This window comes from Zootoca vivipara, chromosome 9 (genome assembly GCF_965207765.1).
Source record: "Zootoca vivipara chromosome 9, rZooViv2.hap1.1, whole genome shotgun sequence".
Lineage (NCBI taxonomy): Eukaryota > Metazoa > Chordata > Lepidosauria > Squamata > Lacertidae > Zootoca > Zootoca vivipara.
In genome coordinates, this window is record NC_142592.1 from 18020259 (window position 1) to 18037280 (window position 17022).

Genomic DNA, 17022 nt, shown 5'->3' on the forward strand with positions numbered 1-17022 from the left:
CATGTAATGCAACTCCAGCTGAATTCAATATATGTGGAATCTACTTTGTCAAAGTGAAGTGCTCATTACTATAGTGAAGTTAGCAATCCATATTCTCAACAAAGACATTATAAATCCTCAGATAATGCCATATCTTAAAGGTCATCCAGGGTTTCTCTGAGAAAACAATTCATAGCCTCACAGAGTCACCATCAGAGTTTAATTTCTAATAATAATCCTTTAGGCAACTGGAGACTACAGTGAAAAACCAGAAGCCACTAAACAGATTTCAAGTGACGGAAGAAGAAAAGCACTCAGAAAAGTATATGAAGCATTGCAGCCATCCACTTTTCTATGGCAGAACCCCATAGAGCAGGCATCCCCAAACTTCGGCCCTCCAGATGTTTTGAACTACAATTCCCATCATCCCTGACCACTGGTCCTGTTAGCTAAGGATCATGGGAGTTGTAGGCCAAAACATCTGGAGGGCCGCAGTTTGGGGATGCCTGCCATAGAGCTATTTTATGTAATAGCTGAGTGGTGGTGGTGGTGTTTTTATATATATATATAAAAAAAATGCAGCCAAGTTTCCCCAAAGGGAGTGAATATCCATTCCATAGTCACCAAATAGAAATGTTTTTGTGGGCTGAAGTTGTTATATCTAGAGGAATTTTTTCTTCCTTGCAGATATTGTTGCATGCCACCTGTAATGATCTCCAGCAGGCAAGCAAGCTCCGATAAGAATTAATGAGTCTCCGGCAGTTTTATGTACATTTATTTACAATTTACATCCAGAGAGCGGCTCTGGGTCTGCCGCCATTAGCTACGAGTTGGTCACTCTGAGTCTCCGCCCCTCTCACAGCATGAAGGGCGTCAAAGTCCAGTCCTTCCTCTTTTACACTTCCATTGCATTTTAACTTCCTCTAAACCAGGCATCACCAAACTGCGGCCCTCCAGATGTTTTGGCCTACAACTCCCATGATCCCTAGCTAACAGGACCAGTGGTTGGGGAAGATGGGAATTGTAATCCAAAACATCTGGAGGGCTGAAGTTTGGGGATGCCTGCTCTAAATGCTGCCTGCCTCCCAAATGCATAGCAACCCCCTCAATGTCATCTGTCTCCTCCCCTTCCTTTGCCTGTGAACTTTCCGAGTCTGGGAACTCTTGGTGAAGGGGGAGCCGGACTAGCTCTGGCTGTGGCTGCAATTCCTTGTCTCCAGGGTCATTCTCTGTCTCTCTTTGTACAGGCATTCCTTTATCTCCAGAGTCTGGCCCTTCCCAGGCGTTCGATTCAGCCACGTCCCAGACACCACCCTAATCTAGGGTTGCCAGACTCAATAGAGGACAGGACTTCTGAGTCTTTAATTGCCCTGCTCTCTTTTGAGTCTGGAAACCTTAAAGAAAACCAGCAGACCCTTTGCTTGGAAATTAAACAAAGGGTCTGCTGGTTTCTCTTTAAGGTTTCCAGACTCAAAAGAGAGCAGGGCAATTAAAGGCACAGAAGTCCTGTCCTCCATTGAGTCTGGCAACCCTACTCTAATCTCCAAGTGGTGCAAGATTGGGGAGTTCCAGACACTTACTGAGGGTGCCTTTTGGAAATGAGGCATGTCAGATACTGTGATGTCTTTATGGTATATGGTTTATTGACAAATATATACAACCCGAGCTTGCAATTGGGGGGGGGGGGTCACAGCATCAACACCTAGGGCCGGATTTAGGTTTAATGAGGCCCTTAACTACTGAAGGTAATGGGGCCCTTTATATGTCAGCTGTCCTTTGTCAACAACAAATTGTCGCTGTTTTTCATGTTGAATATATGCTATATGGTAATTCATGGACCGAAGAGGTATCTAACCAGTGATCTTTTAAAATTTAGGGAGCAGGCTAGCAGGCAGGGCCCATTACTTACACCATAGGAGCCTACACAACACAAAACACTGTTACTATATGTAGGTTTTATTTTATTTGTTTTTTATCTTATGTTTTGGAAATGTACATCCAGGTGTTTTTTTCCTTTACATTTTTTGGGGGGGCCCAAGAGAGTGGGGCCCTAAGCAATAGCTTGGTTAGCTTATACAGTGGTGCCTCAACTTATGAAGGCGATCCGTTCCGCGGTGCTCTTCGTAAGTCAAAGTCTTCGGTTGTTGAAGCGTCCGTTTTGCGCATGCGCGAAGCGTGATTTTGCGCTTGTGCACATGCGCAGAACGCGCATGCAGCGAAAAGACTTCCGGGTTTGCCGACTTCGGAAGTCGAAACCTTCGGAAGTCAAGGCATTCGGATGTCGAGGTACCACTGTACATAAATCCGGCACTGCCAACACCCCATTCGGGTCTTGTTTCTCCTAGAGCAGCAAACTTGGATTTAAACAGAAATCCAAAACCGACCTGCCTCTCTGCCTTTCCAGCCTGCCACTAGGTGACATTACACAAACTCTGCCCTGTCTGAACTCAGGCTTTGTCTTAACTAAGAGATGGAGGCAGGCTGCATCCATAGGCCAACTGGCACAGAGCCCCCCTCTCTTTTGTTGTCTTAACGGCCCATCACATTTCCTTTGTTCTCTTAATGGCACATTACCCCAAGCAATTACCCTAACACAGGAAGTTAGCCTAGCTTATATTTTAACACTTGCTAGAATTATAGGTGTCTGGCAACCCACAAACTCATAACAATATTCTTACGTCCTAGCGTCGAGATCAGTGTTGTGCAAGGTGCAAATGGAACCACAGGGTTCGTCACATTTGTTTCAAGGTAGTTGGTGGTGAGGGAAACGAATCCAATTGCTCGTTGAAAAATAAAAATCCTAAACAAAATAAGAAAACAGAAAAACTCTCCTGGAAATAGGAACATCTGTGTAGTACTGAGCGCTGAATCTATTATCCCTCCACTGAGGCCACATGTTAAACACTTATAGCTCCCAGAACTAATTGAAAATGTTTATCTTCCCAGAAAGAACTTAGGCAGTCTTCACTGAATGACTCTGTAGAGCACTTCCAGCCATTTTCTCCTCTACTCATTCTTGGCAGCTGTCCAATAGATCATATATAACTGAAGTACTGTGGCATTCAGTGGAACTGGAGAGCTTACCACTTTAGCATGAAACAGATGATGTAATGGAATGGCTAAGGCAAACCCAACCATTTCTTGCTTTCCCCTTCAGTCATACCCTTAAAAGCAAGTATGCTATGAGGGGAAAGGTCTGGGATGCTGACAGCTCTCCCTCTAGAGAGCTCTTCAGACAAGAATTGAGGCTCCAGTATGGGGTACCAGAGAGCTGGATGAACTATCTGAGGTCACCAAGCTTTCAGAGAGCACATTTAAAACTTTGAGAGTGTGTCATAGACACCATTCCTTTGGTCGGTCCTTGCTTCCTCCTTTGCCCAAGTTACTTTTCCACTGCCCTCAGACAGACAGAAAAACATGCTCCTTGATGTTCTACGTGGCCTGAGTTAAAGGACTTCAGGGATGGGGCAGAGAAAAGGGCAACAAACTGAAAGGTAAGAAAAGAGTGTGTCACGAAGCCCTCGCCTACCCGGTGGCAAGTCAGTATGTCCAAAGGTCAGGAAACACAATCCGGAGTCAAACCCGAAGCACAGTCCACAGAGGTCTTGGACCTGGAGCATCCAAGCCAAGGTCCATCAACATGGACAGCTGAGCAACCACAACACCTCTGCTTCCCTTTTATACAGGTAACATCTGCGCTTGATGAGGCAGGTGACCCTCACCTGTTCTGAGCCTACTCAAGCTGAAGAATCACAACCCTCCTCCCAGAGCTAGCAAGCCCCACTTGGCCAGCTAGGGAGCTGGGCTGTGGGCCCTTGCCTGTTTCAGCCTCCAGGAGCAACCTTCCTGCTCCCTACGCCTCAGAGCCCATCATGTTTGTGGAGACAAGGGCTCCTCTGTCTCTGGTGATGGGTCCTGCTGCTCTGGTTCCCATGCACTGATCCTTATTACTCCTCGCCATCCTCCGTCACCCTGTAAGAACTTCCTTCCCCGTCCCCAGCTTGCCCTGGTGTGTCCCAGTCCCGGCTACACCCCTCAATGGGATCCTCTTCCTCCTCGCCGTTGTCCTGCCCATTCATAACAGAGAGGAAAACTGCTGACTACAGAAGGGAATATTTTTTAAAAAATTATCTGAAAGTAAGGTAAAGGTAAAGGACCCCTGGACAGTTAAGTCCAGTCAAAGGCGACTATGGCGTTGTGGCGCTCATTTCACTTTCAGGCCAAGAGAAACAGTGTTTGTCCACACACAGCTTTCTGGGTCATGTGGTTAGCATGACTAGACCGCTTCTGGCACAATGGGACACCGTGACGGAAACCAGAGCACATGGAAATACCGTTTACCTTCCCGCCACAGTGGTACCTATTTATCTACTTGCACTGGTGTGCTTTTGAACTGCTAGGTTGGCAGGAGCTGGGACAGAGCAATGGGAGCTCACTCCATTGTGTGGATTCAAACTTCCGACCTTCCAATTGGCAAGCCCAAGAGGTTCAGTGGTTTACACCAAAGCGCCACCCAGATTAGTTCATACCTGCCAAGTTCCTGCCGGAGAAATAAGGGACCGGACCGGAAGTAGCAGACCGGAAGTAGCGCTGCTGCCATTTTGGAACTGGGCGGAGCATGCTCAGAAGCGACTTTTGATGCTGTTCTGCCCAGTTCCAAAAGGGCCACCGTGCCAGAAGTTGCACTGCAGCCATTTTGGAACTGGGCAGAGCAGCATCAAAAGTCGCTTCTGAGCATGCTCCGCCCAGTTCCAAAATGGCCACCGCACCAGAAAACGTTTCTGCGCATGTCCAGAGACTCCAGACATGCGCAGAAGGAGCCTCTCCCGGCCGGTAAGTAAACCAGGGGGGGGGATCCGTTTTTTCAGCTGGGAACAGCTGGAAAAACAGGGGTTTCCCGGGGAATATGGGAGACTTGGCAACTATGTAAGTTACTTATCTGAATGTAACCATCTTGTGACTGAGTGGAATCCAATGAAACTCCCAGGCCTCGCTTGAATCAGAGTTTATCTAAGTATGTCTCCATTTGTTCTTCTAGAAGTACAAGTGGGAAAGATACATAGGAGGGGGAAGAGAATAACACCCTCTCAAACCAAAAAGTGCAGCCAGGCCAAATGCTGGGAAATAGCATGATTCCCTCTTCCTCCACCACCCCACATGTCCTTGTGTGTGAAGCTATCACTACCTTTCATTACCTTAACGAACACTGACAGGTTCGGTTATGATGCTGTGCACTGTAATATGAAACAGAGTGTACTTGCAGCACAGACTATGATAGTCAATAACCTTCCCTGTGGTAATCTGAGAAAATCAAAAACATCATAGGAGGTGGATCAGCAAAATCCATAAATCTAACCAAGATATCTGCATTAGTCTTTTCTCATGTAGGAGAGACAAGGCAGGCTGCAGCCAGCAGTTGTCATATATTTAATTTCTGGCAGTTTTCCTGTTAGAGTACATCAAGTAGTGGATAGTAGCCACTAAACCCTCAGTTTTGTAAAGTAATAAAAGTGACTAAGAATGAATGTTCAGGATAAAAATAGAAGCATCAGAGCTGGACATAATACAAGAAGCAAAATCTCTCAAAATCACTTAGAAGTGTATAGCCGTCTAATATAATCAAAGATGTTTTTATGGTGCTTCACTTATCAAATAAATTGACTGCCTGCAGTATAGCATAGTGCAATATGACTCAGAGAAGCATACAAAAAAAAAAATCTGGCTGCCCTTCTAGTGAACCTTTCCTCTTGGAATCAACATGTGTTTCTTGAGCTGTAACAACAACTTGCAGTATTTAACCTTGTTTATCGGGGACAGAACATGTTCCGCTTAGTTCTTCCTCTTGGTGTTGCACCGTTTAGGAAGGATGTGCAGTGCTTCTAAAACTCAGGTCCTTTTTAAACCTAATTTATTACTGATTTATTTCATTCCATCGCTTTCCATGAAATATCTCAAAGTGATTTCACAGTAATTTCACCAGCAATAAAAACAAGTTCATGTGTAAAAAAAAAAACCCAAATAACTAAAATCATTCCATATATAAACAATTTAGAACAATCTCATATACTGAATACAATACTGAATCCAATACACATAGGTGAAAGGACCTTCTGTCATCCCAGCAAATGGAGAAAAAAAGATAAAGATATAAGAAAGAAGATAAGAAAGAAGACATCTGAAGGCAGCCCTGTTTAGGGAAGCTTTTAATGTTTAATAGACTATTGTATTTTAATATTTTGTTGGAAGCCTCCCAGAGTGGCTGGGGAAACCAGTCTGCTAAACTGGATTAACTTGCTTTTGTCAGCTTTATACCATATTAACTATCCTGGTTTTATCAAAGAATCCTGTAGGAAACTGGCGTTAGGGAGCTGTTATAGAATTATTTCCCACAGAACTACAATTCCCACAGTTCCCAAGAAAAAGAGAATTAGAGTTAGAGGGGTCGAGATCTGCAGCATGGACATTCCAGAGTTATTTAACTATGGAAACAAGGACTTTGCCTGCTCCCAAGCCTACCAGGACACAACTGCTGGGGAACGGAAGTTTTTATTAGGAATACCATGTGTCCTCCTTTACAGAGGACTTTAACAAATAAAAATGCACCACCATTTGTGGCAAGCACAAAATGCAAAGTCTGCCCCCACCCCCAAAAAATTTTTAAAAAACTGCATCACTGAAGGGTCAGACCGGCAAATCCTTGTTAATCCTCCAGAGAGTTTGGACACGGACGTATGTGGAGTGAGAATTCAGACTGGTGAGGAAAGCCATAGTTTGAAGACACAAGACTACAGTGCAGCAGTGTTTTAAAAAGCAGATCTTGCTTGGAGCAACTCAGTGACAAAGTACTGTACTCCTCTCCAAGCTGGCAGGCAGCCATCCAATAAGAAGTGCTGAGGACTACTTAAACAGCCCCCCCCCCCCGCGTGCGCATATTGATTCATTCAACGCAACATCATACAGGTCAGCACAAATATTTGCATTAGCTATGAAAATGTGATATTGGTACAAATGGAGCAAGTGCAGACAGATGAGAAGTTACATTTACATTTCTGCTGCTTCGGCAGATTCAACCAATATTTACAACGGTGTGCCTTAGCATTAATATGAACTGCAAATAAAGATTTGAGTTCCTCAAAATGCTTTGTCTCCTTCGGAAACCAGAAGGATGGGTGTAAGATGACAACACTCGAGACTATGAGCCAGATGCAGAGCAGTGAAAGCATGGGGAAGTAGCAATGCGAGCCCATTCTCTAAACCATGGAGAAAGTCTGTCGTGTGAACCAGGCCCTTCACATGACTGCCCATTTAAAATGATCTACATCTGCTTTTTTTATTACAGGCACATCCAGACATGCATAGAAGCGACTTCTGGTGCTGCGCCGCTGCTGATCCCGGATTTTTCAGTCCGGGAGTTGACGGGTATGCTAGGCCTTAGTCTTCTGACGATGGAGGAGGGAATGAGAAGCTCCCACTGGGAGCTGAGCGGAGTTGTAGGGACAAAGGTGATAGGATGGGGTTGGTGAGCAGAAGCAGGAAGGGCTCTGCCCTTACATACAAACATATATGTATTATGTATTATGTATTATTATACATACAGTATATATATTTAAATGCTACCCAAATAATTGGTGGCACCAATTTGAATCTGTTCATCTTATTGTTTAATCTATCAAACACTACCGCAGCAGCATCCCACAACTTGAAGTTTCTGTTCAAAGGTAGTATGAATGGAAGAGAGTAACATGAGCCTCTGCACCATCCCATAACTTAGGTATAAATAATTAGAACTGGTGTCCTGGGCAAGAAACATCTGATGCCTTCTTCTCTGCTTTCAACCGTTCTTTCTTGTAGAGCAAGAATCTGTTCCATCTCACCTTTCTTTCCAACATGCACAGATGCAAATTTCTTGCTCTACTTTTGCAAAGTTTCCAGTAACCCAGTTCCATAAGTTTAATCCTGAGCTATGATGGGATTTTGACCTCGACAATTCATGTCTTCCAAATTACAACCGTGTGTGGTCCAGACACATATGTTGAAAGCGCATGATTTTGCATATTGTTGAGAATGCACGACTATTAAATTTATATATGGGCTGAAATTGGCTATATCAGCTCTCCATTCATCAAAAGCAGGTATATTTCACGTGTGCATAGATAAAATCTATAGAGGCAGCTAAGTGCCCCTGAAAGAACTCGATTCAATCCCGGCTAACATACCAAATGATAGACTGCTATTGAGCTTTAGCTACTGAGAAGGTGCACTATGTCATAATTATTGAAGTATGTTTGTTTGGAGTTGGGCAGCTCAGACTTATTAGGCATTTCCAAGATTGTGTATTGCTTGTTGTGGGTTTCTCTCCGAGGTTGTGCCAAAATTATGCCAAGCTAAGCAACATAATCAATCTTGCTTTATGATTGGTTAGTTTGGTTTACTGTAATTATTTACATATGCTTGGCAGTATGACTGGTATATATATATAAGCTTAAAACATGAGAAAATAGCCATTAGTCTGCCCCTTGATTAATATGTAGTCCTAGTTATAATGGCACAATGTCTTCAGTTCCCGGCAATCCTTTAGCTTGTCGGTCAGGTGCAAATAATTCCTGCATATTTTTGAGTTAAGATTCCTGCAGAGGTTCAAATGAAGTATGGGGGAGAACTGTGCAGAACAAACAGCATGGCTGCTGAGCATGGATAATGTAAAACCACCTAATAAGGCAGAACAAGCAGGCTAATGGGAACTTCTGTAGTGGAATATTATATATCTAATAGGTGTGTTCAGCCTGAATAATGACCAAATTGGATTGTGTCATTAACAAGCCATATCAACTTGGAACAGTGACTCCCTAAAGTCCCAAGTCACTCTCTTAAAAAAAATGTAGCATTTTGGCATTAAAAATAAAGTGACCAGTGTGGTGTAGGGGTTAGTGTCAGACTAAGACCTAGGAGACCTGAGTTCAAATTGCCATTTGGCCATGAACCACACTGAGTGAACTTGGGCCAGTCACTCACTCTAGCCCAAACTACCATACCTAAAATGTTATTTTATGTTGCAAACCACCCTGAGACCTGCAGGTATAGGGCGGTATACAAATTTTTAATACTACTACTGTACTACTACTACTACTAATAATAATAATAATAATAATAAGGTAAAGGACCCCTGGACGGTTAGGTCCAGTCAAAGGCGACTATGCGGTTGCGGCGCTTATCTCGGTTTCAGGCCAAGGGAGCCAGCATTTGTCCACAGACAGCTTGTGGTCAGCATGACTAACCCTCTTCTGGCACAACAGGACACCATGATGGAAACCAGAGCACAGAGAAATTCTGGTTACCTTCCCGCTGCAGCGGTACCTATTTATCTACTTGCACTGGTGTCCTTTCGAACTGCTAGGTTGGCAGGAGCTGGGAAAGAGCAACAGGAGCTCACCCCGTTGCGGGGATTCAAACTGCCGACCTTCTGATCGGCAAGCCCAAGAGGCTCAGTGGGTTAGACCACAGCACCACCAGTGTCCCCTGAATAATAATAATAGGAGGAGGAGGAGGAGAACCATGTTTGCTACCTTGAGCTCCTTAGAGGAACAGTGGTGTATAAGTGGGGAGTGGGGACCAATTGCCTTTCCAAGGAAAACAAGGGTTTTCCTGCAGAAATCACCAAGACAAAAATAAAAATAAAAAATGATCTGCTTGGACACAGATCTGGAAAGTGCAGACCTGTGCCTAGAAACACACAGCAAGTGTGGGTGAGCCCTAAGTCTCGGTGAAATTTTCAGTGTCATCCAGTGGGGCAGAACTTGGATGGGTTCTTCGCAGATTTGCAAATTCAGATCTTCGACTGTACCATGATTATTATCACCATCAGGAATTCCTTTACCTTATAAGAACTTATTTATTCAATGCTACTCATACGACTTGGAACTTACACATCAAGCCGTCCAGACACATAGTGGATATTTGCTTGAAACTGCCTGTTAGTGAACTGGCTGGGAGTTGTGCATTTCAAGCACTGCTTGGCAGGGTTTGACTTTTGGCACACCTTTGCTGCTAAAGAAAAAGCACAAAAGGAACGTCTTTAACGTTCCATCTCTGCATGATTGTTAACTGATCTCATTCACGGCCGCCTCCCTAATGTTTTAAAGACCGTTGTCTACTGAAGTCATAACACAGTAATTAACATTTTTTTTATTAAAAAAACAACAACTTTAGAAGAACTCACCTTTTAAAGGAATGCTCCTTTAATCCATTTCCTGTATCCATAACTTGATTAATGATGTCAGTGTCTTAACAGAGCATTTGGTTAAATGGCAAAAATACTGCTGAGTCCAGGAATTGTCCCTAATTTTGATCAGCTGTTCTGTTACCATCATCAGCACATTTAAATATATTACTGTTCATTCGCTCATTTTCTGTCACTTATGATAGATAAGGCACTCTAATAGTCTTAAAGATGTTCCCAATGGTTTCTTCACTAATGGCCGTCTACCACCATGACTATCTGCCATAAATAACGCTCTTTTATACTCTCCTGCTAATTTTAATATACTGTTTCTTTTCATGCAGTCCCAGCAACTGCATTTTACAAGAAAATAGTTTATGTAGCTTTTTAATGAAATAGCCTTCATTTATCTTTTATCAGCTCAAACAGAAAATGTGTTTTCACAAATCTTTTCTTTCATTTTTTTTAAAAATAATTTTTATTCATTTTCCAGTAACATCATGGCTGAGAATACATCATAATCAAATTACATTCATGCATAGAGCGATAGAACAAAAAGACAAAGAACAAGCAAAAAAAAAGACCTAGACAAGGCCAAAAAGGAAAAAAATAAAAATAAAAAATAAAAAAATAAGAAAAAAGAAAAGAAAAACAGGGGGGGAAATACAATAAGTTAAGGGAAGTAATAAAAGATAGAAGAATTGAAATGGAGTTGAATTAAGTTTGGGAATTGGAAATATAAAAATAAATATATAGATATATAAATATGAGCGCTATGTGCAAAGTAGAAAAGTTAATTTTGAGTATTAAAAAGGGTTAAATTATTATTGTGGAAATTGCCTAATTGATAATTAACAAGGAACCCAGAGTTTGGGGGAGTCGGGGAAGTTCAAATTGTTATGAAAATGATATGAATTAAGAAGTTTTTTGATTAGTATTGTTCACAAATCTTTTCATCCAGTCCGAGATATCAATGTACCGTAGCTTCTGATCTCACGGTCGGCTGTGTAGATGATGCTCAGTTATTGACATCATACTGAGACTGGGGGCAGATAGCTCAATTTCATGAATCATAGAATCATAGAGTTGGAAGAAACCCCGATGATCATACTGTATAGTCCAACCGCCTGCAATGCAGGAATATGCAGCTGTCCCATACAGGGATTGAACCTGCAACCTTGGCATCGTTAGCACCACGCTCTAGCCAACTGAGCTAGCCAGGCTAAAGTTATGGATCATCTGAAACTGGAACTATGCAAGTATTGACCTGGGGAGTGCAACTGCATAGGAAGGACTCTTGGCACCGCTAAAAAAGAAGATCTAAAAGCAGCTTGCTTATGTTAGTGTATACGCCATTATAAGATACAGATGCAAACTTACAAACAATTACTCTGGGTGGAGATACAGGACATCTCACCAATTGACTCATGTTCCTACTCAGTCGGCTGCATCTGGGTGTTAACTGTTGCTGGGCAACTTGTGTCTTCTGCTCTTTTGAAGACTGGGCTTCAAACAGAGCAGACACTTCAAGTGTCCCCGTTTTCCAGGTACAGTCCTGGATTTACAGAAGCCCTCCTATGAGTCCCTCTAATGAGTCCCATTAGTTACCATGGATAAATATGTTATCTCAAAATTCCTCAAAGGTTTCAGATCCAGACAACACCCACTTAATGGAAACTACGACTGCTCCTATGCCTTTTCATTTCTTATTCTACATTTCCAACCCCACCACTACCACTACCACCACCACCACCTACACATGCTGCTTTCTTTCTCAAGCAGTAATTTAAATTAATAACAATAACAATAATAATGGCTGCATTTTGCTTGCAGAATGTGACTAAAGCTATTTAAATAAGAGTTGATGGGTAATTTTTCATGAAAGTGTGGCATGATGAAAGTAGCATTTTATGCATACACTCAAGAGACTATAAACACAATAAGAAAAATTACACGCCGGGTTGAAAGTGTAAGCAGCAGTAATATTTGAATTTTATTAACAAAGAGCCATTTTAATAAATACAATACCAAATAATTAATTAATTAAACTGGGGGGAAAAGATGTTATTGCATTCAGCACGATGGTGCATTTGAAGGAGACAATATGAATGTAGCCAAATCCAAATGGGTTCAAGTTAAATCCCAACAGAAATGTCTGCACTACCTAACAGTATGTACGTGGTGTTTCAAAAGACTCCATAATACATCAGAGATACAGTCTTTTCACTTTCAAAGTTCCCAGCGGGGAACTTAATCCTGCCTTCTTACACAACGAATGTTTTCTCTCAGAAAAATAGTAAAAAACAACAACAACCCTTCAGCTATATGGGAATGCTATCACTGAACCAGTTGTATGCAACCAAGTCCTGCTCATAGTAGACCACTGACATAGTTTGCAATGTATACTCAGAGTAGGACTAAATTGAACACCACCCATTGGGACAAAACAAAAAGCTTTTTCATATGACACCTTTCTCTTCAGGGAACACATGAAGAGGGGCAGCAGGATCATGCCCAGTAGATTCTCCCCAACCTCCACACAGGCAGCTGAACGCCTTCATAGATCACACACAGACATATACACATACAGAACTTTCTGCACAATCACAAACCCTGGAAAAGCCAAGATTCCAGTTGCACAAACACCCCATGTGGGCATTAAATGTGGGCATTCAAAAGAAGTTAGGAGCAGGGTGTTTAAAAGGACTGTCTTTCCACATTTTACATTTCTACATGTTTTGTGATTTTTAATCTCTCCTGGGGCTTTCTCACCAAAGAGTACTTGCCCCCAAACCTGGATCTAGGCACTAAGGGAATTCTCCATTCCTTTTACCATATTTATTATTTCCCCCTCTAAACCAAACAAGCAAGCAAGCAAACAAACAAACAAACAAAAAACCCAAACACTTACAATGAGTATGCTAGAGACCATATGAAGCTTTTGGGTTAAACCTGAAAACCTTAATTTCACACAGTCTCATACCTTGCTTCTTTGCATTTGCTAGTACCTCAGTGTTGTGAATTGAAGTTAATATATAGCTGTTTTTATTTTAAGACAGAAGAATATACTTGCCCTTCTGCGGATAACTATAGAGCTTATTTTTCCTCATACATTTGTTTGCCATGCATAATAATGCAAAAACTTTTGACACGCTTTCTTTGACAACTTCTTTCCATGAATAATAGCAATCTGATCCCTGTGAAACAGCTCATGGTGATCAGTGTTTTATGTTCTGTTTAATCTTTCTAGCTCTCCTCCTTACATTCTCTCTTCTCACATTGTTGGATACCTCTGTGCTCTCCCTTTCCTCTCACCAGCTGCTCCGAGTGTAGTTTCTTACATTCCTGCATTGTTTTCCACCTCCCTAACTATGATGGTCTTTCGGCCTTTTTTCCTAGTAGACCGTGCCTGTCAAGCGCTGTCAAAAACAAAAACAACATTCTCCTCAAACTGACATGTTCATAGTGTCAACAAGATAAATTGAATCATTTATACCCTGTATTTCCCCTACATTCTCATTTGTGGTCTAGGACATTTGCATAATTTCTGTTCACATCATAGTAATATTAGTTTATCTCTTTTGTTCTACCCGTAATACCAATCATGGAGTTTTGAATTCTGAATTGCCTTCTGTCCTCATCAAAACATTAACAGAGAAGGGATTAATCGTTTGTCTGGTGTCTCCACCCAGTAAAACCTTCGCTGGGAAATGAACTCATTTCTTGACTCTTTAAATAAAACCCACACACACCCTGGGGGGGGGGAACCCCACACGCCTCCTTTGCTGCCATCACTACAGATGTCAGAGACCATCGGTGAGTTTCCTCCTAGTCTACAAAGTGAAGCATACTCTGTGGACATATTGTATCGGGCAATCTCAGTCAACATTCTGTATGCTATAATAACGAGAACTGATCTAAGCAGTTTGTTTGCGATGTTAGATTAGCCAGTCATTTTGGCAGGAGATAGTACCCACGTGCTTAAAATGAAAGCTTAAAATGTACACACCTTGTTCTTAACTGAGGTTTTTTAAAACACACACACACACACACACACACACACACACACTCAATGATGGACTGTGTAGATAGGAAAAGCTGCACCACTTCTGATTTGAGAAGCTAGAGTTCAACAGACACATTAAAATCTGGTCCATCCCTGACACCGATATTTACAACATGGTTCAAGGGCTGCATCTCATGTCTCTAAAATCTTTTTCGATCATTTAAAAGCCAGCAATCCAGCTGCCCATAGCCTCAAGCAGTTGGTGCCTACAGGCAGGTCCCTCTGGGAGCGATGGCACTTTATGTTGCTTCTGTAGCAGAAGAAAAGCCACAGTCGCCCCCATGTAAACCCCAAACGCATAGTAAACCCATACAGAAATGAAGCTAATCCAAGCACTCCTCCACTCCTCTTGCTGAATACGCCAGGGGCTAATGGGAGTTGTAGTCCTAAACATCTGGAGGGCATCAGGTTGGCAAAGGCTGCTTTACGGAATCTCACCCAAATCTACTCTTCAAACAGCAGACCTCTCCACAGCCTGCCATATTGTGGATAGAGATGGGCACACCCACTGCATTCTGGTCTGCCCCAATTCTGCAGGGGGCGGGGCTCTTTCTGTGTGAATTTTAAAATAAAAGTATTTATGAGGTAGTGCAAGGACTCCAGTGTTGCCTTCACAAAGCTCCAAAAAGAGTCATCCAGCCACGAATACTTTTAATAGAATAGAGTACAGAGGCCTCTGTATGTTGGGTTGGTTGCTTTTTTATGCTTTCTCCATTAACTGGAGTCCTCACAACTGGATCTGTGGGACTGCAGATTCTAAAGTGGTGTCATAATCCAATAGGGTCTGCCTGGTTTGAATCAGGTGAGTCCAGTTTGGAACCCAAGTTCTGCAGATTCCTCCTCCTTTGCTGTGGATGATCTCATGCCATTCAATGCCCATCTAAGAGCAGAAACCCGCTTTTCCTTTCAGCATCCTGAGAAACAGGAGTGAGAGCCGGGGACCTCACAGGAACACACCAAAGTCCAGAAAACCTTTGCTTGAAGCCCAGCCCAAATAGCAAGTCCTTTATAGCCCTTCCTGTCTTGGGCAACCCAATCTCAGCCTAGGTAGCTGGGACCAGACTAAAGCCTTGACGGTGTTTCACTTTCAAGAAGTTCCAATGAAGCCCTTGCAGCTTCCAGTGGTAAGATGCACAAATAACCAGGATGTGTCACAGTGATATAGGACATAGTTTTGCGCAGCCTATTTTGGAGGACCACATCCCTAACGCTGCTCATGTTTGTGATGCCTGTGCTCCTAAAGAAACCTCTTTTATAACACTGTATAGATGTTTGTGTGAGCAAGAATTCCTCAATGAAAAAACAACTGCAAGCACCCATAAATCTTCCCCATAATAACAAGCACATCTTACTTGTCCTTACCCACAGCTGGTTTGAAATAAACAAAAAGCTGTAACTTTAATAAGTACCTACAGAATCAAGAAACAAAAACAAACTTTTAAAAAAGGAAATTGCTTTTTTATATATACAGTCAGAAGGAATTGTAGTGGAGCATTTTTCTGATGAATATAAGAGGTTTGTCATGGAGGGGGCAATAAGATGAACACAAAAGTAAAATTAGTATACTTTTTCAGGGGACTTTCAGGAATAGGACTTATCACATATGAAGCGACAGGTAATGAAGAAGAAAACATTCAGGAAATTATACTGTGTTTCATTTGCTATCCAGCAGTTTGGGGCACCTGTCCATGCTCTACTCTGGTATTTTTAAGTAATGGCCGTTTCCTCAACATAAAAGGGGAGGCGCATTTTGCGCAGTTGCGTGCATCCCCCCCTGGGATCCCTGAGGCAGGTCTGGAGTTTGGAAGCTGGCACTGCCTACCTGAGGCTGGAGGCTGCAGTCGCCGCCCACTCAGTTAGCCGACCAATCCAGCCAAGGGGAGGCGTGCCAGGGGGATTGGCCAGGTAGTTCCAGGTAGGCTTACCTGCACACAAAGAAGAGGAGCCATTCCTGGGAAGCAGCCGGCGCATAGGAGCTCAATTTGTGAGGCATCCCAGCATCAAAATGTACAGGAAGGAGCTATTCAGGCACGACGGCGTACACCTCACAGCCATGGGTTGCGATCTTTGGCTGAGCGACATCAGACACAGCCTCCTAGAATGGTTGGCGGTTTCTGGGGCGGTTCAGGTGTAGGTAGTCTTGGCGGCGAGACCCCAATTTGCGGTCTCGGGTGGCGGATGCAGGCCTTGGGCGGAATCCTTTAGTCATTTACATAAAGGGGAGGGGCGTGGGGCAGTGACCCCCCACCCTATTGCAGTGGCAATAACAGGGTTCCCGTAAACGGGGCACCGGGGGGGGCATTTGGCGATGCCAATTGGCTGTTATTGCCCTCCTCTTCCAGCGGCGGCGATCGAGGGGGGCGGGCTATCTGCTTGAACATATGTTCTCCAGAGTTAGCCCAACCCCCATACATGCCGGACAACCCTGAAGATCACCCCACCCCCGGCTGGGGGCTGGGAGGGATATACGCTCAATGCCTGCGCCAAGGTCTCCCTACATCTGAATTCTTAATAAAGTTGTGGCCAATTTTAATCCCATAAAACGTGGTCTTGTGTCATTATTCCGCTCGGGGCTGCCCTGGGGACTGGGGGGGGGACTCTGCCTGACTGCGCAAAATGAGCTGGGTTGTTGTTTACAACGCAATTAAGAGTTTCAGAATACTTAACAACTTCTACTGAGACAATCTGAACATAAATTTGTTCAACTAAATGAATAGCCTGAATCCCCACCAATATTGGCAGCTCTTTATTTGCTTAGATC